The sequence below is a fragment of the Budorcas taxicolor genome, chromosome 14 (assembly GCF_023091745.1).
Source record: "Budorcas taxicolor isolate Tak-1 chromosome 14, Takin1.1, whole genome shotgun sequence".
NCBI classification, from domain to species: Eukaryota; Metazoa; Chordata; class Mammalia; order Artiodactyla; family Bovidae; genus Budorcas; species Budorcas taxicolor.
Window position 1 is genome coordinate 30,329,762 of NC_068923.1, and position 26,847 is coordinate 30,356,608.

The 26,847-nt window shown below is 50.9% G+C and overlaps 1 protein-coding gene across 5 annotated transcripts in view; it reads right to left on the reverse strand.

Moving 5' to 3' along the window:
• Positions 1-26,847, reverse strand: part of ZHX2 (zinc fingers and homeoboxes 2) — a 179,864-nt gene that overhangs the window by 98,424 nt on the left and 54,593 nt on the right. For 2 of the 5 annotated variants that reach the window (XM_052651421.1, XM_052651425.1), the window contains exon 2: positions 15,920-16,022. The exons of the other annotated variants lie outside the window; for them this stretch is intronic. The gene's annotated coding sequence lies outside the window, so the exon portion shown is untranslated. The remainder of the gene's footprint in view (positions 1-15,919; positions 16,023-26,847) is intronic. 5 annotated transcript variants of the gene reach the window in all.

Sequence of the window (26,847 nt, forward strand, 5' to 3'; positions counted from 1 at the left end):
CCCTGGTGGCTTGGATAAAGAATCTGGCTGCAATGTAGGAGACCCGGGTTCGATCCCTGGGTTGGGGAGATTCCCTGGAGATGGGAATGGCAGCCACTCCAGTATTCCTGCCTGGAGAATTCTGTGGACAGAGGAGCCTGGCAGGCCACAGTCCATGGGGTCACAAAGAGTCGGACACGACTGAGCGACTAACACTTTCACTTGGATTAGTGTGCCCCAGCTCCATCTTGCCTTACTCTCTGCTCACAGAATGGGTTTACTTAACAGACTCGTGGACCAAGAAGAGAACAGTCCACAACCTCAGAGGGTGTGTGACTGGTAGGATGCCAGCAGGCATCCTTGGTGTATCAGTCATGTCTTCCGTTACGGAATGTTTGTTCTGCTGTCTGTGCTTCCACAAGGAGGTTCAGTGCACACAAGGCATACAGGCAACTGACGTCAACAAAGCCTGGACATTGCACTGGCTCATAGGCAACTGTTCCTGGCATGTTAATACTTTGCACCACCAAGTGAGGGTGGCTGGATGCAAGGTACACACCGCTGAGCAGAGCAAGCCACAGGGTTCCGCCCTCCCAGCTCCTCCTCGCGGCTCCGGTGGCCCCGTGCTCTGTCTGAGGTGCTTGTGTGGCTCGGTTTGCCCTGGTCTTTGTGCCCAGGCTGGGGGCTCAAGAGACCACCCATCCTGGCCACACTCCAGCAGGGCCTGAAAGTGCTCTGCCCCAGGAACTTGGGATGAAGACATCTGCCTGCTTCTGCCTCTACACCCAGCAGCCTCAACCCTTCGCTAGCCCCCTCCATCAAGTTCCGCCTCCCCTTTAAAACAGTATTGATTGGCCTATAGTCACTCAGGCCCTATAGTCATTGTATTTATTCTAATTCAGAACTTACACCCTTTGAACTGGACTGGTATCGTCACTCGGACTGTGCTTCATTACAGAGTCATATGAATTGTGAATACTCTGCTTCAGGCCAATTGTCCCCCAAATGCTGTGATTTTTGAATTTATCAGAATGCAGGGTTTTATCGGCACACATGTAACATTTTAGAGCAGCAATGCCTGCATAATAGAAGTTATATTTTAGGTACTAATATCTGTGTATAACAAACATGTAGTACGTATGTTGTAGTTCAGTTGCTCAGTCGTGTACGACGCTTTGCGACCCCTTGGACTGCAATAGTTATTAAATATTACCATGTTAAGACCCTGATGCTAGGAAAGATTGAAGGCAAAAGGAAAAGGGGGCAGCAGAGGATGGGATGGTTAGATAGCATCACCAGCTCAATGGACATTAGTCTGAGCAAATTCCGGGAGATAGTGGAGGACAGGGAAGCCTGGAGCACTGCACTCCATGGGGTCGCAAAGAGTTGGACATGACTTGGTGACTGAACAACAACAAACCATTATTAAATGTTGAACATATTAAATATCTGATGAGCAATCATTTATTGAGGTATCCACATATCGACTAATCACATACCCTGCTTCTGTGCTAGGTAGTAGACAGACATAAATAAGATCCAATCCTTACCCTCAGGAAAGCCACAGTATAAAAAAGGAGAAAGATACATAATAGCCTGAAGGTGAGGAAGCACAATGTATGTATATAGAGGTGCCATAGGTGGGAGCAGCTAACGGATGCCCTCATTTGTCTCAGGACAAAGACCACACTTCTCACCCCAGGGCCTCTGACCCCGCGAGGTCTGGCCAACGCTCATCACGCCGCCTTCCCCTTGCCCCACTGTGTTATGGGCTCCCAATGACCAAGCTTTTTGAGCCCCTGGATTCCATGCAGCCATGTGGCTACCTTATCTTAGACCCTCTCTAGTCAATGCTCTGTCCTCCCACTTCCCCGAATTAACTCTGAATCACCCTGCAGGACCCAGGAAGGTAACGCACACAAAGCGCTTAGAATCATGTAGGTGCTAGATACAGTATGCACGTACACAGAATAGTATGTTAGCTACTATTATTACTGGTGTTACTCATTATTATCCCCAACTGACTAGGTGTTTCTTCCTGGGCACAGAGGTGTGGAGTGGGGCTTGGCTGGAGCTGCAAACAGTGAATTCTTCTTGGAGCTGGGGAGTCTCAATGAATCAGTTCCATTTTCCCATTTAGCCTTTTCTTTTTTTCCCCACTTTTTTTGGACATACACGTAGGATCCTAGTGCCCTGGCCAGGGATCAAACCCACGGCCCCCTGCAATGGAGGCACAGGACCATGAATGCAGTCCCCCCCCCAACCTTGAACTTCACACGGGGGCATCAGACACTTGATCCTTCCTAACCAGTGTGGGGGGAAGGGCACTGGTCTCGAAAATGACACATCTGAGTCTGGTCTTGGTTCTCTCACACACTTGTGTTGTGATCTGATGCCGAGTCCTGCCGTCCCTGGGACCTGAATTTCCTCACCAGCCGAGTACAGCTCTAAACAGAACCTGCCTCCTTTCTGCACAGGGGATTCAGTGCCGTGAAATGACGCTCGCGTTGTGAGCAGCAGCATAAATGAAGGAAAAGGCTTTTCACTGCCCTTCAAGCTCTTCCTGTGTACACATTTCCAGTCTTTCTGGCTCAGCACACCCAGGAAATGATCAAAGGCACAAAATCCCAACAAGGAAAAATCTGCCCATAGGATTTTCCCTGCAGGTCCCTCCTATCCCCTCCTGGCCTAGTTTAAACCCATCGGATGGTTGGACAACGGCAGGGGAAAAAGAGGAACAGTGCTTTAACCATTCGGAGAAGAAGAAAAACACCCAGGGTTACTCCCTCTCTCGCAGTTTATTCCAGTCCATTTTTTCACTCGGCAAACATTTAGCAGATGAGTAACAAATTCCGGGTCTAGTAAACAGGTCATGATGTCCTGGGGTGATGGCCTCATATTGAGGAGAGGGTGAAGAACCCATGGAGGACTGTATTTGGGATCAGCAGGTTTGGGATGGGGCTACTGTGGACTGAGCACAAGAGAGGAAGGTCAAGTTCAAAGAAGGTGGCAAGTTACAGGCCACTTCTGTGCAGCCATGATTCTGCAAGCCGGCAGTGCGGTCTTCAGTTGCCTGTCTTTGCACCAGGAAATGTTCCACTTTGGAAACCAACAACACCTTTAATTCATAAGAGCGATCAGTGAAGGACGAGTGCAAAAGTCACCACTTCCTGAGTGCTTGCTCTGAGCTGGGCACTGAGGGGGTCTTCCAAGGCTTCTTCTCTGTCTTCATCACAGCAGCTCTGAGGAGCAAGTACTCAATACCCACTTTGCAGACAACAAGTCTGAATCTTAGGGTGATCACACGAATCACCCCGAGAGGAAACATCCAGTGACAGGTTTGAACTCAGGCCTGATTGAATGGTCTTTCTATTCCCCACCACTCCCTATGTTGCCCCTTAAACTTTGACTCCATGGCTGGAGCTGCTGGCAAACTGGGCCATCTCTTCCACCAACACCAACCTACGCTTCCACGAAGACCCTATGTCCCCACTCGAGACTATAGAGGAGGCTGAGTTCACAACCTCCCCGGGGTGTGCAGGTGCAACTTGAAGCATCGAACATGGACAAGAACACTGAATGCTACTCTAGAACTGGTCTGTGTTTGTTCCCAAATATTTCCCCTGAAAACTGTCAAATACCATCAACACTCCAAGAAGATGTGCCCAGCACCGGGCAGGGCAGTGTTTAATTTGCTCACTGCTGTCTCTTCATTCCTTCGGCAATCTTTTTAAAACTATTTGTTTATTTATTTGGCTGCACCAAGTCTTGGTTGCAGCACCTGAGATCTATCTTTGTGGTACATGGGCTCCAGAGCACATGGGCTTAGTTGCTCCCTGACCTGTGGGATCTTAGTTCCCCGACCAGGGATCAAACCCAAGTCCCCTGCATTGCGAGGCAGATTCTTAACCACTGGACCACCAGGGAAGTCTCCCTCCAACAGCTCTCTATGGGGCACTGGTTTCAGGCCAGCACTGGGGAGATAAAGTGAGCCCTACCCTTGCAGGACTTCTCAGGTGGTGCTAGTGGTAAAGAATCTGCCTGGCAATGCAGGAGACTTAAGAGTCGTGGGTTTGATCCCTGGGTTGGGAAGATCCCCTGGAGAAGGAAATGGCAACCCACTCCAGTATTCTTGCTTGGAGAATCCTACGAACCAAGGAGCCTGGTGGGCCACAGTCCATGGTGTTGCAGAGTCAGACATGACTGAGGCGACTGCATGCACCCTTGCAGCTGGGCTGGAGAAGAGACTCCAATGACGTGACGGGGAGGCACATGCAATGGTGGCAAGATCACCAGGGAGGCAGATGGAGGGCCTGGGGGAGGGCAGCTGGATCTGAAAGGCAAGCGGCAGCAAACCTGGCCAAGAGAGGAAGGAAGAATCCAGAAAGCTAGAGGGAATGTGTGCAGGGCCGAGGCAGGAGGAGGAGCACTGGTCACCCAGCAGTGGAAGCAGGCCAGAGAAAGAACAGGAGCCAGTTCCCCCAGGGACTCGCTGGCCTTTAAGAAGCTGGGTCTTTATACCTGTCAGTGATGGGAAGTCACCAGAAGAGCTGGATTCCCAGGGTCTGCAGTTCTCAGCACACGGTGGCCGGGAAGAGTCTTTGCTGAACGGATGGTGGAATCCTGTTTGCCCCCTGGCCCCCTCAGGTCCTCTGGCAATGTGAGAAGCACCGCCTGGGACTCTGCCATCTTTACAAAGAGCAACCACAGGGCAATCTGGTTTGTGTAGGGAAGAATTCTCCCTGGGCACCTGGCCTGAGCCGCCTTCTGTTAGGCCTCGGAGAACTATGGCTCCGGTGTGGCTGTCAGCAGATGTGTGCGGATGAATACACCTTTGATTACAGCTCATGTTTCCGAGGGAAAGACACGGCTCCCTGGAGACTGGGAGTCTATGAAAATGAGCCCGTGCAAAAGAGATGTAAGTGAGCTGGAAACGCAAGCCCTTTGGGCGGGCGCTGGTTTCTTTCTTCAAAGTAAACAACAGCAGACAGGACCAGCCTGGACAAAAAGCAGGTTCTTCGTCATCCCTAATGTGTGTGTGTGTGTTGTGTGCAGGTTCTTTGTCATCCCTAATGTGTGTGTGTGTGTACAGGCTCTTTGTCATCCCTAATGTGTGTGTGTGTCCGTGCTCAGTCGTGTCAACTGTGTGTGTGTGTGTGTGTGTGCAGAGAGGACCAGCCTGGACGAAAAGCAGGTTCTTCATCATCCCTAACGTGTGTATGTGTGCGCGCTCAGTCATATCAAGTGTGTGTGTGTGTGTGCGCGCGCGCGCGCAGGTTTTTCATCATCCCTAACGTGTGTGTGTGCCTGCTCAGTCATGTAAACTGTGTGTGTGTGTGTGTGCGTGCGTGTGTGCGCGTGCACACTCCATCATGTCTGGAGGTGGTTAAAGGGACTGGTTTGTGAGAAAGTGGTACCTGCTTAGGATATGCAAGTGTTATCGCCGAGAATGGGTGTGCCTGCTTCCCTCCTTCCTGGGGACACTCAGCCTTGGGGACACTGGTTTAACCCAAATTTCTTCACCACAGGGAGACTCACAGACGTAGTTTATTTATATTTCTTTTTGGGGGGCGATTCCTCCTCATACTGAATTCTGAAAACTGCTTCAAGGCAGCAGCGGGTGCAACTGTAGAACTCGCTGTGTTTGTCTCCCTTCTCCCAGCTAACATAATCCTGTGTTGTCTCTTGTGTGCTATCTGAAAACTGCTCTATCACTTACTTTCTTTGGCGTTAGGCAGAAGGGTAACAAACCTTGTTTAGAATATGGTTTCCACCACTTAAGAGCTTTGTGTCCATAGACAAATTATTTTCTCTTCTCTGAGCCTTAGTTTTGCCATCCACAAAATGGGCTAAGATGGGCCTTAGATAACATTCTAAAAGTAGGCTGCTGAGGTCTGAGCCCAAGCATGTCTGAACACAACTATTCCATTTTCCCCACGCTGTCTCTTGAACTTGGGACATGTACCCCCATCCCAGCTCCGATTATCTGGCACATAACTGGTGCTTGGTAAATGCTGCTTCTGCCTCCCTTCTTTCACATATCTATTTTTCCACTATGCTGAGTATAAACTGGGGTAGCCAGGAGGTGCTTTGTAAACCCAAGCTATATTGGGTACTCCAATGTGCACTTCAGCGGCTGAAAATACAGAAGGAAAAAGGCAGCTAGCTGTGTTCTCTTTCCCTTGACTCTTGTTTTGAACCCTTTATTAAATATCTTAAGTATTATTTGCCTTCAGGGTCAAAACACAGTTTCCAGAGATGTCCACTTCGCACTCATAAATGAATTCTCACTAAAGTCTCTTTCTAAAATTTTTAAATATGTGTGTGAGACAGCATAAATGTACTGACTCACAGCTGGAAAAACTCTCTCTCCCCAACACATTCCAAATTTGTCGAGTCACATGAACTGAGTAAGAGCACTTCGTGTGGCTGCTAGCCCTGAGCAGGCGAGCAGTTACGCCAGCGAAGGCTCGTCTCTCCCTTCCCTGCCCCCTGCTCCGAGCCAGCGTATCCAGGGACTCCACAGATGGCAATGAATGCCCGACACAGGTTCAGTGAATGCAAGGATTGGAAAGGACCTGGCAACTACCTAAAGCCAAACTCGAATTCTGCAAGATGGTGTAATATTAAAAAAAGGAAAAAAAAAATCAAAGAAAAATTTACATATCAGACTGTCAGAAAATCTAACAACTTCGCTTACTGAATCAGGTAGGTCTCTGCTGGGCATGACATCAAGCACTTGACAAGCATGACTCATTTAACCTTCACAGCCAGCCTGTGAGGTGGGGAGGCAATGATGATCCTCGCTTTACACGTGGGGACAGTGAGGCACGAGTGTTAGAAACTTGTCCAGGGTCCTGCTGTGTGTCGGTGGAGCTGATTCTACCCAGTGCAGCTATAGAACACACGCTCTTACACATCCAACCGTTCATTCTGGAAGGAAAGACTCTTTCTGCTACACAGAAGGAAGGAAACTCCATTTATTCCGCAACTATCCACCCAACACTAGAATCCAAACCCTACATCAGATGTCAAAGAGGGGGCTGCTGATGAGCATGGGCAAAACGGGGCAATTTGGTGACTGTGTCCAGTGAGTTTGTAATTGTGTACGGGAGCTACGATGTTTGCACAAACAATTACAACACTAGTAAGTAAAAAAAATGGGGCTTTCTTGGTGGCTCAGTGGTAAAGAGTCCACCTGCCAGTGCAGGACACGTCAGTTTGATCCCTGGATCAGGAAGATTCCCCTAGAGGAGGAAATGGCAACCCACTCTAGTATTCTTGCCTGGGAAACGCTATGGACAGTGGAGCTTGGCCAGCTACAGTCCATGGGGTCGCAGAGTCGGACACGACTTAGCGACTAAACAACAATAACAAAAGTAAAAATGGCACCTGCAGAATTATCAAGTGGGCTGCCTGGGGGAGGCTGGGTAAGGTGATGACTCTGGCTGGGGAGATCTGGAAGGCTTCCTGGTGGAGGTGCCATCTGAACTGGATTGAAGGATGTGTAGGATTCAGACAGGAGGTGGCTGGAGGAGGTCCCACCTGCTTATCCCAGTGAGTACACACAGATGGCTATGCCCCGGGAGTTCTTCTCTTGGTTTAGACTTGGGACCCACCCACCCCAGGAATGGCAGAGCCTCCATGTCTGCAGATGAGGAGCACGGGTAGAGGAGAGGGAGGGTAAGAGGGGCCAGGAAGCAGATCAGGAAGGGGCTCCAGGACACTGGAACACGGGGTGTGGTGGGGGAAGGGAGCATATCCGGCCAAGCTCCAAATGGGCTTCCTCAGAGCAGGCTCCTTGCTCCGTGGCCTCAGTGTCTCTCATCCATGTGCTGAGTCGCTTCGGTCGTGTCCAACACTGTGCAACTCTATGGACTGTAGCCTGCCAGGCTCCTCTGTCTGTGGGATTCTCCAGGCAAGAATGCTGGAGTGGGTTGCCAGGCCCTCCTCCAGAGGATCCTCCCAACCCAGGGATCGACCTCGTGTTTCATTAAGTCTCCTGCATTGCAGGCGGGTTCTTTACCGCTAGGGCTACCTGGGAAGCCCCCACTGCTATCTATAGGGAGGAAGACAAAGGAATTGCCTGAGCGGAACCTTGGAGAGCTCCCAATTTATCCCATCGGTTTGCAGGTGAGAGGACCCAGGGCCAGAGACGGGCTGGGCTTGTGGAAGTCCACGGATCTGGATCCAAGTTTATGGGACGACAATGCAGAAGTCCCAGTTGGGCTGCTCTTCCCACATCCACACCCCGAGGGGCATGCCACCTCTCAGAAGTCCGGGAAACTCCAGACACGCTGTGGGAGGGGAGACGGAGGACCCCAAATGCGCCTCAGCTGGGTCCACGGGCATCAGGCTCTGACACCCCCGGTGGCCACGTAAAGTTCGGCCCCGGTGCTGACAGTGCAGCTGGGCCGGTCCCCCAGCGGGTCTCCTGGCTCAGCCCTGCCCCCCAGCACCTGTCCTCAGCAGACCTCTCCTCCACACTCAGGAAGCTTCCAGGAAACCGTGACCAGTTCCCCTCGGCCCCGGTTCCCCCTGACAGGCTGTACATCTGGTTGTGACTCACAGCGCTGGATTTCCGCCCGGGCCCTGCATCTTGAGTGGGGCGCCCAGTCTCCAGAACGAGCAGCCTGCCCACCCGGCCGTGGCAATGGGGGCTGCTGCCTCATCAGCTCACGCCGAGCTCATCCATGGGGCGCTTGGGCTCCTGGCCTGACACTGCTCTCTGACTGTGCTCAGGCCTGAGCAATCTCTGAGGGTCCCTCAGATTCCAGGCTCTTCAACCGAACTCCCCTCTCCCTGCAGGGATGCTCGCTGGCCCCTAACCCCGGCCGCAACGCCAAATCTTCCTCCTCCCCTGTCCTGCTGCCCCCAGCACTCCAGTCAAGGCTCTGCTCCCCTCTGACAGCTGGTTCAGCTCCGCCCTGCTCCAGGGCTGGAGGGCTGGGCCGAGGTCCCGTGTCCCCGCAGGGTGGTGGCCTCCGAGGGTGGGGTCGCATTCCTTGTGACAGCTGCTTGTGCGGGCACCCAGTGTGCCCACTTTCAGGCCTTCACAACTGCCGCTTCCCCACCCGGAAGACTCTGCCCCAAGTCTTTGGCCTCAGCTTCTTGTCCAATTCACCTCCCCAGTGAGGGCTTTCCTCCCATCCTGCCCTCTGCCTGTTTCATTTCTTCACAGCTCATGTCCCATTCGCCAACAACTGATTTGCTTGCTACCTGATCACACATTTCCTTGTCTACCATCTGGCTCTTTGAGGAAGAATGAGAAGAAGGCATCACTCTGTCCTGCTCGCCACCAGATACCCCACACCCGGCTCAGAGCCCAATACCCGGAGGATGCACTCAGTAACTGTTCCTCCAGTGGGGTCCCCAGCGATGCTGGGCCTGGTGGACAGGCCTGGATCTCACTTCACCCCCACACAAGCCCTGTGTGGTCAGTATCACTGTCCTCCTTTCATAATAAGGTGTGCGAGGCTCAGAGAAGTTGGGTAGAGGGTCTGAGGTCACTCGGCCAGCAAGTGGTGGAGCTAGGTATCAAACTTGAATTTGCCTGATAGGAAAGTCCGTGATTTTGACCACTGGACTCTGCTGTTTGCCTTCGGTGTTTTCCGAATCCCCACAGTGAGGACCCAGGAAAGACCTGTGGATTGAATGATCTGCACGCCATGTGATATGGACTGAAAGTGCGTCCTCCACACCCTGAATATATGCATGCGTGCTGAGTCGCTTCGGTCGTACCCAACTCTTTGCGACCCCATGGACTGTAGCCCACCAGGCTCCTCTGTCCATGGGATTTTCCAGGCAAGAATACTGGAGTGGGCTGCCATTTCCTAGTGCAGGGGATATTCTTGACCCAGGGATCAAACCCACGTCTCTTACGGCTCCTGGATTGGCAGGCTGTTTCTTTACTACTTGGGAAGCCATGTTGGAGCCCTAACCCCAGTGTGACTGTGTTTGGAAATGGGACTTCTAATGGTGGTTAAATGAGCTCATAACAATGGGGGCCTGATCCCATATAATTAGTGTTCTTAGAGACACCAGAGAGCTTGCTCTCTCCGAGTACTAAAACCGAGCAGAGGCCATGTGAGGATGCAGCTAGAAGGTGGCTGCCTACAAGGAAGAGAGTCATCACCAGAAACAGAAAGGAATGGAACCTTGCTCTTGGCCTTCCAGCCTCCAGAAACGGGAAGAAAATAAATTTCTTATGTTTAAGCCACCCATTTTATGGTATTTTGTTACAACAGCTTGAGCAGACGAATACAGCTTTTTTTTTTTAATGGAAGCCAAATTGCCAGGTCTAGGAAGGTAAGTCCTCCTTGTCTCCTCCCTTCCTTTCTCCCTCCTTCGTTTACGCACCGACATTGGAGTGAAGCACTAGAACCCCCGAGGAGCTCCCAGGAGCCTCAAACTGGCGGCCCATGGTTGGAACACCAGCCGCAGAGCTGTTTTGTTGGGCTGGCACGTATTTTTTAAAAACCACAGGGAAATCAGAAAGCTCTTAGTCTGGTCCTTGCGCAAGCACACTGCTCCTTGCTGTAACTGTCCCTATCTCTGAGGCCTGGGTTTGGTGCCAGGGCTAACAGGTGAGCTAAGCAGCAAAGACGCATGGTTCAGGGTGCCCTGGGGCAGAGTGACACTGGGCAGGGAGAAGGGCGTGGGGGACGGTGAGTCACTGGAGGCTTCAGGGAGCAGGTGGCTTTGGCCTGGTCCCTGGAGGGTGGACAGGAAGTCACCAGTCAGAAGAGGAAGGATGGTGCGTTCCAAGGAAGGCAGTGGAGAGGCTAGGTGCAGGGCAAGGGCATGGCCTGAGTAGTGTGGTTGTGCGTGGCTGAGCGTGAAGATGAAGGGGCTAGGACATGGACTGGAGGGATGAGTGCCTCAGGCTCAGGGGCCCCTGACACCACCCCAAGAAGTTTGAGCACTGTCCTCTATCCAGGAGTCACGACCAGGAGTCCCGGCAGGCTTTAACCAGGAGGGGTCACCAGACAAGCTGAGTTAACACAGGCGGATGCTGGGTTAACCACTTCCTCACCGTGTGACTACATGCACGGGTCGCCCTGGAGCCATGTGGCCTCAGGCCCCTCATCTGTAAAACGGGGGTCACAGTGCTATGCATCTCAAAGGGGTGTTGTGGGGACTGTGTGCATGCTCAGGCACTCAGTCATGTCCAGCCCTTTGCGACCCACTGGACTGTAGCCTGCCAGGTTCCTCTGTCAATGGGATTCCCCAGGCAAGAACACTGGAGTGGGTAGCCGTGCCCTCCTCCAGGGGATCTTCCCAACCCAGGGACTGAACCTGCATCCCCTGTGTCTCCTGCATTACAGGCAGATTCTCTACCCACTGTGCCACCGAGGGTAACTGGGGTTAATAAGTGTACTTATTCCCAAGATTGGTTTGGGGAACTTGATGAGTTAATAAGTATAAAGCACTTGGAATGTCCCTAGCACCTGGTGAGACTCAGGGAGTAAGAGTTACTATTAAAACTGCTTAAGGACACAGGTTATCTCAGTGGTAGAGTTGAGAATGCATCTCTGCACCGCCCCACACTGAAATATTTGATTCTTATCAACACACCACGTTTACTCAAGGCGGAAAACGGACTGACCTGTTTTTGGAATAAAGGGCACATTCATGCAGCCTGAGTGCCCCATTTCCAGAACATTCCGGGCCACCGAAGGCTGACAGTAAAAACTCAATGGAGCAACAGGGCCTCTCGGACATGTTTCTTTCCCCCTCATGTTGTACTGTCTAGGGAGGCAGCAAAAAAAGCTCTCACAATTTGAAAAATTGAACAGGAAGGAGACCCAGATAATTTCGGAGCAATCTGCGTAGACGTGCCGCGCTTGGCTACTGTCGCCCTGGTGCACCCCCATCGCACGCTTCCATTTCCAAAGGTCTGTCACCACAGTCTTTCGTTTCTGCCTCCTGACAGATGGTGATTCGGAAAGTGGGTTCTGGCAAGAGACTAGTTGGTTCAGATCTTTTTGCTACCCATCTTGAGTTCAGTAGTCCAGGGACATTTATTTATTCTTGCGCCCGACAAAATGAGGAGGGGACCACATCAACGCCAGTGGCTGTTGGGAGAGCTGGAAGACACACACAAAACCAGAGCTCTGCGCATAATCACTCCCTCATCCAGAAAGTGCTTCTCACGAGCTTAACAGCTACTCGGGGCTGAGGACTCGACAGCCACCAGAACCCAGCGTCTCCTTCCAGGAGTGTGACGGGGGAGGGTGGACGATGCGACAGACAAGTAAACAGCCAGGGCCAGGGAGCCAGATGTGCTTTGGGGAAAAAACAACAACAACAACAACAACAGAAGATGGTGGAGATTCGAGAGGTTCTGGCTGAGCTATGACCCTGAAGTGGCCAGGCAAGGCCTCCATGACAGCGTGTCTTCTAAGCAGAACCCGAACGACACGAGGGAGATCTTTCCCACAAAGATAATGGGGGAAGGTGTTCTAGACTAAGCAGCAGCAAGGGCAAATGTGTGTGCGTTGCTCAAGGCTGGGGGCAGAGGGAAAGGTGATGTACCTGGGATTACCATAAGGACTTTGGCTTTTGCTCTGAGATGGGGCAACCAGTGTAGGGTTTGGGGTAGCAACCTGACAATCTGACCTGCGTTTTTAAGAAGTCTGTAGTTTTTGAGGAGAGGAGACAGTCAGGGTTTTGTGCATGAAGTGAGAGGAGGGCTGCAGCTGAGAGGGGCTGAGAGGACAGCCAACGGCAACTGCAATGACCCACGTGAGAGGTGGTGGGGCTTGAACTGGGAGACGGGGATGGAGGTGGCAGGGAGCAGTACCATGGGGCTGACTATGACCCCAGAGGTGGCATTCATGGCCACCAAAATGGGAACAGTGCCCCATGGAGGGGTGTGATGTGGTGATCCTGGGAGACGGCAGTCACACTGGGGATATATTTTGAAGGCAGAATAGACAGGACTTATCAGGTGTAATGAAGTGGGAGAGAGAAAGAGGAAACCAAGATTATTTAAACAGAGGTATCTGTTTTCTGAGGTTGAAGAATGAGAGTCAAGAGTTAGTTTTAGATGTGCTCAGTTTGGAAAGCCTCTTCACAAACGTTAGGGATGGTAGTGAAGATGGTGGTGATGGTGGTGATGATGGTGGTGGTGGTGGTGGTGGTGGTGATGGTGGTGCTGATGGTGATGGTGGTGGTGACTGGTGGTGGTGGTGATGGTGATGATGGTGATGGTGGTGGTGGTGGTGGTGGTGATGACGGTGGTGGTGATGGTGGTGGTGATGATGGTGGGGATGGTGGGGATTGTGGTGGTGATGGTGATGATGGTGATGGTGATGATGATGGTGGTGGTGGTGGTGGTGATGGTGGTGGTGATGATGGTGGTGGTGATGGTGGTGGTGGTGGTGGTGGTGGTTGTGGTAGTGATGGTGATGGTGGTGATGGTGGTGGTGGTGATGGTGGTGGTGATGGTGGTGGTGGTGGTAATGGTGGTGGTGATGATGGTGGTGGTGATGGTGGTAGTGATGATGGTGGGGATGGTGGGGATTGTGGTGGTGGTGGTGATGGTGGTGGTGATGATGATGGTGGTGATGGTGATGATGGTGGTGATGGTGGTGGTGGTGATGGCGGTGGTGGTGGTGGTGGTGATGGTGGTGGTGGTGATGATGGTGATGGTGGTGGTGGTGATGGTGGTGGTGGTGGTGATGATGGTGGTGGTGGTGGTCATGATGGTGATGGTGGTGGTGATGATGGTGATGGTGGTGGTGGTGATGGTGATGATGGTGGTGATGATGGTGGTGGTGATGGTGGTGGTGGTGATGGTGGTGGTGGTGGTGATGATGGTGGTGGTGATGGTGGTGGAGGTGATGGTGATGGTGGTGGTGATGGTGGTGGTGGTGATGGTGGTGGTGGTGGTGATGGTGGTGGTGGTAGTGGTGGTGATGGTGGTGGTGGTGGTGATGGTGGTGGTGGTGGTGATGGTGGTGATGGTGGTGATGGTGGTGGTGGTGATGGTGGTGGTGGTGATGGTGGTGGTGATGATGGTGGTGGTGATGGTGATGGTGGTGGTGATGGTGATGATGGTGGTGATGGTGGTGATGATGGTGATGGTGATTATGAAATGATGACTTGGTGAGGATTATGACACAAGCAAACACTGAAGGTTTGCTGTGTGCTGGGCATAGCACAAAGAACATGAGATGCATGAATCTGTGTAATCTCCATTGTCACCCTCATTTAATAAACCAGTGTAGTGGGTTGAACTGTGTCCCTCTCCCCCAGTGATATGTCTATGTCCTAGTCCCCAAGACCTGTGAATGTAACCTTATTTGAAAAGAGTCTTCATGGGTGCAACTAAGTAAAGGCTCTCAAGATGAGATCATTTTGGCTTCTCCAGATGGCCCTAAATTCATCAGCAAGGGGCCTCATAAGAAACACCTGGAGAAGAACCCACCTCTGGAAGGTGACGGTGAAGGCAGAGGCGGAGCTGGGAGTGATACAGACACAAGGTACACCAACAACTTCTAGAGGCTGGAAGAAGCAAGGAAGGACTCTCTCCTAGAGCCTCCAGAGGGAGCAGGGCCCTGCTGACTCTGGATTTTGGACTTCTAGCCTCCAGAACTGAGAGGTTCGAGTTTTGTTAAGTCACCCAGTTTGTGGTCCTCTGTTATAGCAATCACAGGAAACTAAAACAACAAGGAAAGTCCAGCACAGAGAGATGAAGTCACTTGCTCAAAGGCACGCAGGAAAAGAGCCGCAGAGCCAGGAATGTTTGCCTTCAGAGCCACTCACTCAGTAGGCGGGTGCTGTTCACCCTGTGTCTCCAACGAGGAACTGGAGGTCAGAGCCACAAGGCCATGACAGGAACAGAGCTGGTGGAAGGCAGGACCAGGCTTCCTTGGGCTTCTAGCAGGGAGGCCGGACATTTTTCCCTGCTCTCGATCCCCACCTCTCCACTTTGAAAAACCCAGAAAGGCCCTTGTCCAGACCGTCTAGTGCCTCTCGGCCGCCACCACGTGGAATCCAGGGCTCTGCTGGGAATGCCGCCCAATCTGGTGATTCCAGTCTCCAGCTGCTCTGGGTCCAGGAACAAGTGGCCCCAGAGAGACCCTGGTGGGGTGGCAGCCTCGGTACATAGATTTCAGTGCCATCAAGGTTCACAACAGTCACTTAGCAACAGCGTACCGTTTGGATTTCAAAACCACCTCCTCTTTCCGTGATACTGACCCTGAAAACCTCTTGGCTCCCCTCCCACCGGGGACACGGGGACTGAAGAGGGAGGCGAGCTGGGGCAGGCCACACCCGCTGCGCTTGAACCTCTGCCCGCAGCTGAAATCAGCCCTGGAAGCAGAAGCAGAAAGGGTCCATTTTCTCTCCCTCCGATGCCCGGGAAAACATTTTACCGGAAAAAACCCAAATACTGGGGAATCCAGGGAAGATGATATCCTTCCCCACCTCCCCCGACCCCTATGCCTCGTCAAAGCTTCACCATTTGCAGAGATGGACAGAGGGACTTGTGACAATTAGGGCCTGTGAAGGGGCCTAGGCGTCTTCCCACAGAGAAGCGTGTGTTCAGAGCCCTTAATGAGCAGAGGGCAGTTCATGTCGGGGGTGGGCTGGGAATCGGGGCTGGTGGTGGGGATGTTCTGTTTATGAAGAATACAATCATTACGTCCAGGTCAGTGGAGGGAACCACTGGGCTGAAACAAATTTGACGGCCGGGGAGGGAGGAACATTATGGCTGCTTCAAAAACAGGACTGTCTCCCTGGCCCGCCGACTGGCCCAGCAGACCCCCGCTCTCTCCCCCAAGGTGCACAGATACACAAACAAGACAAGCACAACACGCGTTGACTCTCAGAAGCACACCTGGGCTACGAGGTGACCAGGTTCCACTCACGCACACATTTACTGGTTTGTTCCTCTCTCAGGGCAAACTGAAAACACGCTCCCAGAACTGACCTGCGCAAAGCGAAGCACTGTCTCAGCAAGGTCCCCACCGCAGAGCCTGCAGAGCCATCTCCACAGCGCCCAGGACAAGTGCGGAAACCTCCTCTGGAGCTGTCTTCAGGGGAAGGACAGGATGCGAAGTGTAAAAGTGGGCACACGACTGCAGAATTGCCCCCAATTCTGACCACCCCTCCCCCACAACTGTATTTCTAAAGGGTGGCACAGTCCACATTCCAGAGATGCGAGCCCTGGAGCCACCTGCAAAGGGCAGAGATTTGACGACTTGGAGAATAACAGTGTGGTGTGCAGGGATATTCTCGAATGTTCTTGGGGGTCTCAGAGGCTTTGGGTCTGGGTGCCGCCTCTGGAGTAAGGAGTAAACTTCCCATTAGGATGACTTGGATGAATACACCATCCCCCTGCACAGGCAAGTGCTGACTATGGTTATTTCACTATTTTCTACAAGGCAGTTGCATAACACCATGCTATCTGCTCTGGCCCTGGCCTGGCACATGGGAGCTGGAGAATCACAAGGTACAAGGTGGGGCTTCTGTCCCCATCAACCTGATGGCAGAGGCAAGACTCACACCTGGGATGGGTGAGGTGGGGCCCGGGAGGGCTTCAATGCAGAACTCCATTGGAAAAGGGTGCCATGAGGGCGGGGCTCAGGGAAGGAGGTGGAGGTGGGGTCTGAACCCTACTTTAAATAATGGGGCGCATCGGAAGGGAGCGCCCAAGCAGGAGGCAGGGAGGCGGGGACAGGCCAGAGCAGTCCTGGGTGGCGTGTTCAACCCGCCTCACTTGGGAGGGACACTTGCAAGGGGGAGGTGTGGAAACTGCGAAGAGGGGGGTGCGTGCATGCATGCTAAGTCACTTCGGTCGTGTCTGACTCTGTGTGACCCTATGGACAGTAGCTCCCCAGGCTCCTCTGTCCATGGGATTCTCCAGGCGAGAACACTGGAGTGGGTTGCCATGCCCTCCTCCAGGGGGTCTTCCCGACCCAGGGATCCCTCGTCTCCTATGTCTCTTGCATTGGCGGAAGGGTTCTTTACCACTAGTGCCACCTGGGAAGCCCAAAGAGGCGGATGGGGGAGGGGAATTCCATGGGGGTCCAGGCCCAGCAGGAGCCTGGATCCCCTAGAAAATGACTTTGGAACATGGGTTCCTTATGAGAACGGCATCCAGAAATATCGCAAATCCTACACAACTTTCCTGGTGGGCTACAGCCCATGGGGTCCACAAAGAGTTGGACATGATTGAGCGACTAACACTTTGAACTTTTTTTGAACTACACAATTCAGGGTTGATTCCACTGCTGTGTGTATGGTGCAGTTTCATTGTGCCTCTGTCTATCTAGAAACTAACCATGTAAACCACAACAGCTACTGTTTACAGGCCAGCTCCATTCCAAGGACCTCAATTCTTATTAGAAGAATTAGAGATGCCATTTTTCAAAAGGTATTTTTTGATGTCGACCATTCTCAAAGTTTTCATTGAATTTGTTACAAGATCATTTCTGCTGTTTATGTTCTGGTTTTCTGGCTGCAAGGCAGGTGCAATCTTAGCTCCCTGGCCAGGGATTGAACTTGCACCCCCCAAACTGGAAGGTGAAGTCTTCACCCCTGGACAGCCAGAGAAGTCTCAGCAATGCCATTGTTATCACACTTTTAATGCCCGTGGCTACTATATTCCTTGGCCTCCCAAACAGAGCTTAACCTGCCACTTAGCTCACCTGATTGTCTCCAGGCTAAACTCAAAGACTGTATATAAAAGAGGACACTCTACCAAAGCTCATCATTGTTGTCAATGTTATTATTAATACCATTTTACTAGGCTTCATCTACCTCATGGTAAAGGTTATTTAAGGCCTGAATACAACATTAAAAAAAAAAACAAAACAAGCATCGCTTTCCAACATTAGCAGAGGAAAGATCCTGTGGAGACTGGCAAAAGAAAAAGCTACCAAAGCCTGAAACACAAGAAGGTAGGACATCGGGGCTTTTTGTTTGTTTCTTGTACAGCGGCCCAGAGTTCTCAGAAGGGGTCGTTAATGGCTCCCTGGTTCCTTGGCGGCAGAAGGAACGCAGTGCCTGGCCAGCGGTGGCATTCTTTGCAGACAGGCTGCCCTGGGCGGGACCTGAGTGCACCCAGCTCACAGAAAGCATTTATTCAGTGCCCAGAAGCAGGAGAATATAGCCTGTTCTCTGCCATAAGAAGGCCTAGTGATTGGGAGGAGATACCCTCCTTCCAAAAATAAATCCAAGGAAAGCCTCCCCCCACCTCCACAGAAACCTGTTCCTCTGCAGACATCCCCACCATCAACCACCCACTGACCCGCCAGGAAGCTGGCGCCATGCCTGGTTCTCCCTCTCCATCAACATCCACAGTCAACCCCCCCTAAGACCACCTTGTGACCACCACATCGCCAACCACCCTCTTCTCTTTTATCTCCATGTGAAAGTCGCTCAGCCATGTCCGACTCTTAGTGACCTCATGGACTATAAAGTCCATGGAATTCTCCAGGAATACTGGAGTGGGTAGCCATTTCTTCTCCAGGGGATCTTCCCAGTCCAGGGATCGAACCCAGGTCTCCTGCATTGCAGGTGGATTCTTTACCAGCCGAGCCACCAGGGAAGCCAAGAATTCTGGAGTGGGTAGCCTATCCCTTCTCCAGAGGATCTTTCCGACCCAGGAATAGAACTGGGGTCTGCTGCATTGCAGAAGGATTCTTTACCAGCTGAGCCACCAGGGAAGCTATCTCCATAAGCGCTATACAATTTCTTTTTAAAAAAAACAGCCCCTACTGTCACCAGGATGAAAGGAACAACTTAATTAAAAAAAATTTGGGGGGCTGTGCTGGGTCTTTATTGCTGCAGGCAGCCTTCCTCCAGTTGCGGGGATTGGGGGCTACTCTCTAGCTGTGGTGCCAAGGGCTTCTCACTGCGGTGGCTTCTCTTGTTGCTGAGAATAGGCTTCAGAGTGCTTGAAATTCAGTAGTTGTGGCTCAGGGGCTTAGTTGCTCCGCGGCATGTGGAATCTTCCCAAAGCAGGGGTTGAACTTGTGTTCTCTGCACTGGCAGGTGGATTCTTCACCACTGGACCACCAGGAAGTCTATCATTTCTTGCCTGAACTTCCAAAGCCACCTCCTACGTGGCCTTCTTGGCGCCACTTTGGCTCTTTCCCCTCTCTACCAAGAGATCTTCTAAAACCGTAGATAAGATTGTAGTACTTCCCTGCTTAAGCCTTTTAAGGCTTCCTGCTAAACTGGGGAATAATTTAGATTTCTTTACCAAGTCCTGCAAGGCCCAGTGTGATGTGGCTCCTGCCTGTCTTTCCTGCTGCATCAACCTGAGACTCTCTTTTCTCTTCTGTGGAATGGACAGAATCATACCTGCCTTTCAGGCTGGTTGTGAGGCCACTGGGATGAGAAACAGCTAAAACTAATGTGTAAACCAGAAAATGCATCATGAAGAAAGCTGAGCGCCAAAGAATTGATGCTTTTGAACTGTGGTGTTGGAGAAGACTCTTCCTTTGGACTGCAAGGAGATCCAACCAGTCCATTCTGAAGGAGACCAGTCCTGGGTGTTCTTTGGAAGAAATGATGCTGAAGCTGAAACTCCAGTACTTTGGCCACCTCATGCGAAGAGCTGACTCATTGGAAAAGACTCTGATGCTGGGAGGGATTGGGGGCAGGAGGAGAAGGGGATGACAGAGGATGAGATGGCTGGATGGCATCACCGACTTGATGGGTGTGAATCTGAGTGGACTCTGGGAGTTAGTGATGGACAGGGAGGCCTGGTGTGCTGCAATTTATGGGGTCGCAAAGAGTCGGACACGACGAGCGACTGAACTGAACTGAACTGAAGATCCCCTGGAGAGGGAAATGGCAACCCACGCCAGTATTCTTGCCTGGAGAATCCCATGGACAGAGGAGTCTGGTGGGCCACCGTCCATGGGGCTGCAGAGAGTCAGACGCAACTGAGAGACTGAACACAGACGCAGGCACGCCACATAACCTCTGTTCCATTATAATTGGGCTTTTGTGTTTTTACTCGTTTTCATGATTTCCAGTTCATTGCTATCTTTCAGTGTTTGCAATTTTATATCCTTTTCAGATATAAGGGTATCTATATGCACAAGGCAGTGCTGAAAACTCCCATGCCGGTGTCTCAGGATTCCTAAGATAACAACCCAGCTATGCTGCGCTTAAAACCGGGACCATATTTGTTCTGCCCTGGGCAGAAAAATTAGAATTTTTACTGAGCAGTCAGATTGCTAGAGGCCTAGAGAGAGATCTCATTTAAATGATAACCAGGTCATTCTCTTACGAAAACGATGCAAAAACATGATCTTCAATGTCTAACACTTTCAGTAGCAGCAGATAACGTTTCTTAAGCTCATACCCTGTGCCATGCTGGATTAAGCACTTTTTGAAAAACTTTTTTTTTTTTTTGTGGGCCATTTTTAAAGTCTTTATTGAATTTGTTACAACATTGCTTCTGTTCTCATGTTTTGTTTTTTTCCACCCCAAGGCACCTGAGATCTTAACTCCCTGATCGGGGATCAAACCTGCACCCCCTGCATTGGAAGGCGAAGTTTTAATCACTGGAAGACCCTAAGCACTTTTATTGCTTTACCTTTATCAATCCTTAAAAGAATAGTAAAGGGTGTTACAATTGTCCCGATGGGGAAGCTAAAGCTCAGAGAGGTTCAGTAACTTACCCAAGGTCACACTGCTAGTGAGAAATAGAGTTCTACTCCTCTATTTTAATAGCCCCTGTTCTTTTGTTTTACCCTATGTGTGTTGGGGGCAGGAGAACCAGGAATGTGTCTGTCCGTGAAAGGAGTATACAGATAATAGGGAAATGGGGTGTAAGGCAAATACGAGGCCACCAAGCTCCATGGATGCAAGGGAGTTTGGGCAATAGATTCTTCTTAATGTCAAGCTTCACTCCTTCGTGTCTTCCATTCTGTTTTGCAAAGTTAGACAATGTTCAACATGTTTCTCCATAATCAGTGAAGAAGAGTGTAATTCTTTTCTTGTAAAGAACAGTCACTGCCTTTTTGCTATTTATACCAAGAAATATATGTGCATGGATGTGACTGTGTGTGAGAGAGACAGACAGACAGAGAGATGGAAATAGAAACAAACTGAGTATTTAGTCTTGAAGTGTTCAGTTTTAGCAGCTGGCAAAGGTGCTCTGACCAGAGAGATTCACAGAGAAGCTTTCCTTCCCCTTCACTTGGCACTTCACTCGTTTGCAAAACAATCACTCAGAAAGAGAGAGCAACAAGACCTCCAGGACAAAACTCCCCTTTACTGTAGTCAGGTCAGCTTTTCTGCCCTGGCAGGTGACCTCCTCTCTGGGCCTCAGGTTTCTCAGGAAAACACCTGGATTCCTGGGATTCCACCCAGCTCTCAGACTGGAGGGAAGATTTTAGATCCAGGATCTCTTCTGCTCTCACCACCTCCCCGAGGAGATGGGTAGGTCAGTCTGGTCATGGGAGGCTGGGGGAAGGTGGCATGGTTAAGTGGCAATTCCTGGACTAGAGCTATTGACTTTCAAGGCCAATTCTAACATGGGTGGACTCCACCAAGCGGCTTTCAAGGGTGCAGACAGAGTTTGGGCAGGTACTATGCACATCTATCCTCTTAAAACAGAAAGCGTTAACACTTTGAAGCCACTGTGTGGAATCCCTGGCCATCCCAAGGGATCCATGTCTGAAGGCATTTCCTTCTTTCCTTTCCTCTCTCCCTCAATCCCTCTCCTTCTTCCCTCCTTCTTCCCTTCCTTTCTTCTCTTTGCAGAGAGAAGAGAACAGTTAGAAGAAGTAGGACATGCTGGAGGAAAGGCGCTGCCTTAGAAAACTTGCGATCCCTGCCAGATACAACTGAAATAAAACCCAAACCAAAACAACACACATACACAAGCATCATGATCTGTGTGTGTGTGTGTGTTTGTCTATGTTGATGAGTAGTAAGAATGAAGAGCTAAGTATGGATAAAACCCTCCTGGCCACCTGTATTTTCCAGTTGCTCTGTGTTTTACATGTTTTCACAAACCAAAGAGCTTCTTATTCAACAACAGGCCAATTTTCACATCCTAGAGGGAAAAAGCCTCCCCTGCTAAGACACACCAGCTGGGAGAGCTGAAGTTACGACTCGAACTCAACCTTCTCTACTGCTCTCTGCTGAATGCTCCCTACGATCCCAAGGCCCTTACAGGCAAACAGAACATCAGCCAGGCTAGATCCCACACAAAACCCCAGCAGGCTGGAATGTAGCAGCATAGGAGACGTGGGTTCAATCGCTGGGTAGGGAAGATCCCCTGGAGAAGAAAACGATAACCCACTCCAGTATTCTTGCCTGGAAAATTCCATGGAGAGAGGAGCCTGACAGGCTACAGTTCATGGGTTGCAAAGAGTCAGACACAACTGAGCAACTAAACAACAACCAGGCTCACCCAAGGGGCTGAGGCTGCTAGAGCTACAAGGACCCCCACTTACACGAGGGGCCCCTTCAAAGCGGGCAAAACCAGCAGATGAGCAGCAGGCAGGCTGTCCCGAGGGTGTAAGCCAAGAGCCACCACCAGCAGGGGACAGTCTGTGGGGAACTAATGATAGGCTCCTCCAACCAAAAGTCCCACCCTCAGCCTGCGTGGTGACCTCTGAACCTGGTTGGACATTCTCCTGATAGTCCTGCCAGAGATGGCAAAGAGAGGCCGTGTGGGGTAAAGAACAGCCCAAGCTTTCCTCCAGAAAGTGCTGGTGGCACTTTGGCTACCTGATGCTAAGAGCCAACTCACTCGAAAAGACCCTGATGCTGGGGAAAATTGAGGGCAGGAAGAGAAGATGACAGAGGATGAGATGGTTGGATGGCATCACCGACTCGATGGACATGGGTTTGAGCAAACTCCAGGAGATGGTGAAAGACAGGGAAGCTGGGCGTGCTGCAGTCCATGGGGTCGCAAAGAGTTGGACACGACTGAGCCACTGATCGCCAACAATAAACTAGACGATCACCGCATCGCGCCACAGTCTTTGGGTCTGTAAACCCAAATATAACGAGACACTGAGCGTAGACATCTAGACCAGGGCCTGGCACGTAGCGCAGATCAGAGTAAACGGTAGCTGTTATTATAATTATTCAGTAATTTCGAAGGTCTCTGTTAAAAGTTCATGTGCTGACAGGACGGCTCCACCCAGCCATCGCCCACAAGTTAAGATGCCGTTGCTGCTTTGCCTGGGGAATGAGCTAGGGCAGTGGTTCTCCAGGTGTGGTCCCTGCATCACCTGGGAATTTGTTTGAAGAGTGCATCTGTGGGCCCCACCTCTGAACTGCTGAATTAGAAATTCTGAGGGTGCAGCTCAGTCATTTCATAACCCACTCCTACCCCGCCCCAAGGGACTGATGTCTGCCAAAGTTGGAGGGCTGCTGAGCTCACCCAATGATTGCCAAGACTGGCTGATGAGCAGAATTTCCTGGGAGTTTTCAGAGGAGAAATGCAGGTTCCTGGGCCCATCTCCCCGGGACTCAGAGCCATCAGGTTTGGGGATGCTGCCTGGGAGTCAGCATTTTAACAGGCTCCCCCGGTGATCCCACTGGGCTAGAGGCCGGGTTGGTTGGAGAGAGGGACACACGGAGGCTGGAAGAGACCCAGGGGTGGGGGTGCCTGGGAGGGGGCTGGGAGTGCGGGTCTAGTAGACTGGGGCCGCTGAGAGATGAGAAAGTGCTGAAGACCGAAGTTCTCAATCATATTTCTATAGATTTGTGAGATGGAATCTCCTATCGTTTCATTTTCCATCCAGGGAAGCTGAGCCCCAAACAGAAGGGACTATTCTAAGTGCAGGTAGCTCATGCTTGGAGATGCAGGAACTTAAGCCAGGGGTCTCCCTGCCGAAGTCTTTTCCACTGAGCCCCTCAAGCTCATGCTCACATACTGGCTTCCTCTCAGTGTCTCACCTTCTCTGCCAAGCACTGAATCCATGCTCATTCCCCCAGTGCTGACCATGAGGGTGAGATCTGGGGAGGAGGTCAAGTCAGAGCTCAGACCTGAATGCAAAATCCAGGCTCAGTAGATGAGCCACCAAATCGCCCTCTCAAAGCCTCAGTTTCCACATCTGTACAATGAGGATAAAATCTGACATCACAAAGCTGCTGAGCAGGTCAAATACAGTGACTCAGGTGAAGGTGCTTTCCAGGCTGTCCATCACCCCACAGGCACAAGGACTAGAGAAGGAGCGGGCTCAGTACATCTCCTGCCTAGAGGCACTTACCATCTACTTACCATCTAGCCAGGGCAGAAAGAACTCAAAGCAACTAGAAGAGCAAGCAAGCGATGGGCTCCCCGCTGCGTGCAAGGTCACGTCTCAGTGCCTTTGCTCAGGAATACCGTCCCCCAATACCCTATAGGTGCAAGGATCCCCACTGATTCGGCTTACAGTCTGGGCCCCGTTAGCTGCCATGAAGGCAGGAAGTGCAGTTCATTCAGCTTTGTGGTCTCAGAGTGTCTGACATCTCAAAGGTGTGTTCAGGAAGTGGCTGATGCAGGTAGGGAGGCTTCCGGTCAGAGGGCTTTCCCAAGGCCTTTTCAGGGGTGCACCTGCCTCACAGAGTTCCTTTAACACCCCACCCTGGGGTAAGCATAGAGGGAATGAGGGCTTCAAACCAGCCAACTCCTGGCCCTGCTACCCGCCCCGAGTGTCCCCATCACTGACCCCAGCATCTGAGACGCTCAGGTGGGGCTGGAGGTTCCGGCACAGTCAGGAGGGCAGGAACGTGAAACAGGAAGCATTAGCTCCACTGAGATCTCCTGAATAAAGGAAAGCGACTAAGCAAGCAGCAGGCATGCAGGAGACACTCGGCGATTCCAACGAGGATTCCTGAGAATCTGGTCATTTGTTTCACCTGTTTCTCCCTCCTTTCCTAGGCTGGAGGATCTCAGGAGGTGTCCACAAGGACAGAGCTCTGCGGAGTGACGAGCTCTAGAGAGCTGCATGGGAGATTTCTCCCGCTGCCCCTAGGAGCTGTGTGACCTTGACTGAGTACGTCAGTTCTCAGGACCTTGAAAATGGGTACCAGGTGACTAGGAGCTAATGAATTGCTCTCCCCTGTAAGATAAAGCAAATAACACAGCAGGCGGGGACACTGTCCCTAGCGCAGCCAAGCAGAACAAGTTCAATGCTGACTCTGGTCCTGGCTGTGGTTCTTTCACAGAAAACGGATAATAATGACAACGGTGCTGAAGGTGACAACTCATCTTTACTGAGTATATACTGGACACCAGGAACCAGACAAGCACTTTTCATTCATTATGTGATTCAATCCTCACAATGATCCTAAGGGCAGATACTATCATTATTCCCATTTTGCAGCTGGAAAAACTGAGGCTCAGAGAAGTTTACACCCAGGATGAGAGTTTGGTGAGTAGGGGAGTGGGGAAAGCAGGATTTGAAGCCAGGCTGTCAAGATTCCAGAGCCCATCTGCTTTCCTACTGGAATCTTCTGAACCTGGAAGTCTGTATTCCACAGCTGGGAAAGATGGGAGAAGATGTAGAAAGGCAATGAAAATAATAATTTTCCAGACTCAGGGCTCAGTCTAGTAAAAAAGATCACAGCTGGAGCAGTCAAAAATTCAGTCTGCTAAATTATTTTCAGTACAGGAAACGCATCTCAGCGGCTTGGTTTAAACAGGCAGAGTGGGTGCCCTGGAGGCAGCCCAGGCCTCCAAGTTGGACACCTCGATCCTAAGCCACTGGCCTCCATGCAGCAGCCTACTTAGCTGGGGTGAGGCAGCTGCCTTCAGTCCATTTTCTTATCCATCAGGCATACTGGGATATTCCTGCCTTCGCCACCTCTTAGGTGGAATCCAGATAACAGGTCATATCCATGTCCACCTTCCCACATGCCCAATTTTAAAAGATTTTGTCTCTCATACATTAATTAGTTTCTCCACTAACAAAGCAGTGAAGCATTTGTGCAACTGCCGGAGTTTCTGATCCAAACAAAGTAGCCATTGTTATCCGCTTCCAGCCTAGAGCAAAAACGAAAACACCACCCCCTCTTTCCCCCAAAATGATATTTTTAGGCAGCCAGTGCCACCATATCCTGGGTCGTGTACAGCTTCCACCGGTTTCTGGAATACTGACTCCCGTCACGTGGACTTTTAGGAAAACACTGGCCTAAACAATTTCTGAGGTCTCTTCCAACACCAAGTTCAACAACGCTGTCTGGATGTGTACTTGGCTAATTGCGAATGTGTAGTCTTCGCTCTCATTTTGTTTGCTTAGTCCTAGAAATGCAGAACCGGGGAGGACCCTTGGACTCTGAAGGAGGTCATCTGAGGATACAGATTGGGCAGGCCTCTGCCACTTCACACCGAGTGGAAAACACAGGGAACTCCTTGCGCCCCAGAGGCTGTACCAGCTAAAACTATAAACATGCTCAAGAAGGGTTTAGATGGACTCACGGAGGAGGAGGGAACGACGGGTGAGGGGTAGGTTTTGTCCTAACCCCTGTGGATTTCTGGTTCCTGTTAGCAATACAATGTTACAAGGCGGTTCCACTGACAGCATAGCTGATGTTCTCATGGGAGGAGATAAAAAAGGAAGGAAAAGAAACAAAGGAAAAAAGAAACGAGGGTATATGATAGTTTTCTGCTGTGGCATTTAATGTCTATGATCAGGGGAAAAAAAGGTGTACTATAGGAAATTAAGAAATAAAAGAGGAAACATAATCTCTGATTCCAGAACTACCTTGACATTTTGCTGTATTTCCATCTGTGTGTATGTTTTTTAAAAAATAAAAACTATGTACAGTATGTATCCTGCATTTTTTTCATTTAACATTTAGAAAAATCACATTACTTAACAGACTTATTGTATGCCTTAGGGATTTCTACTACTTATTTATTTAATGATTAATTTACTTAATCATTGA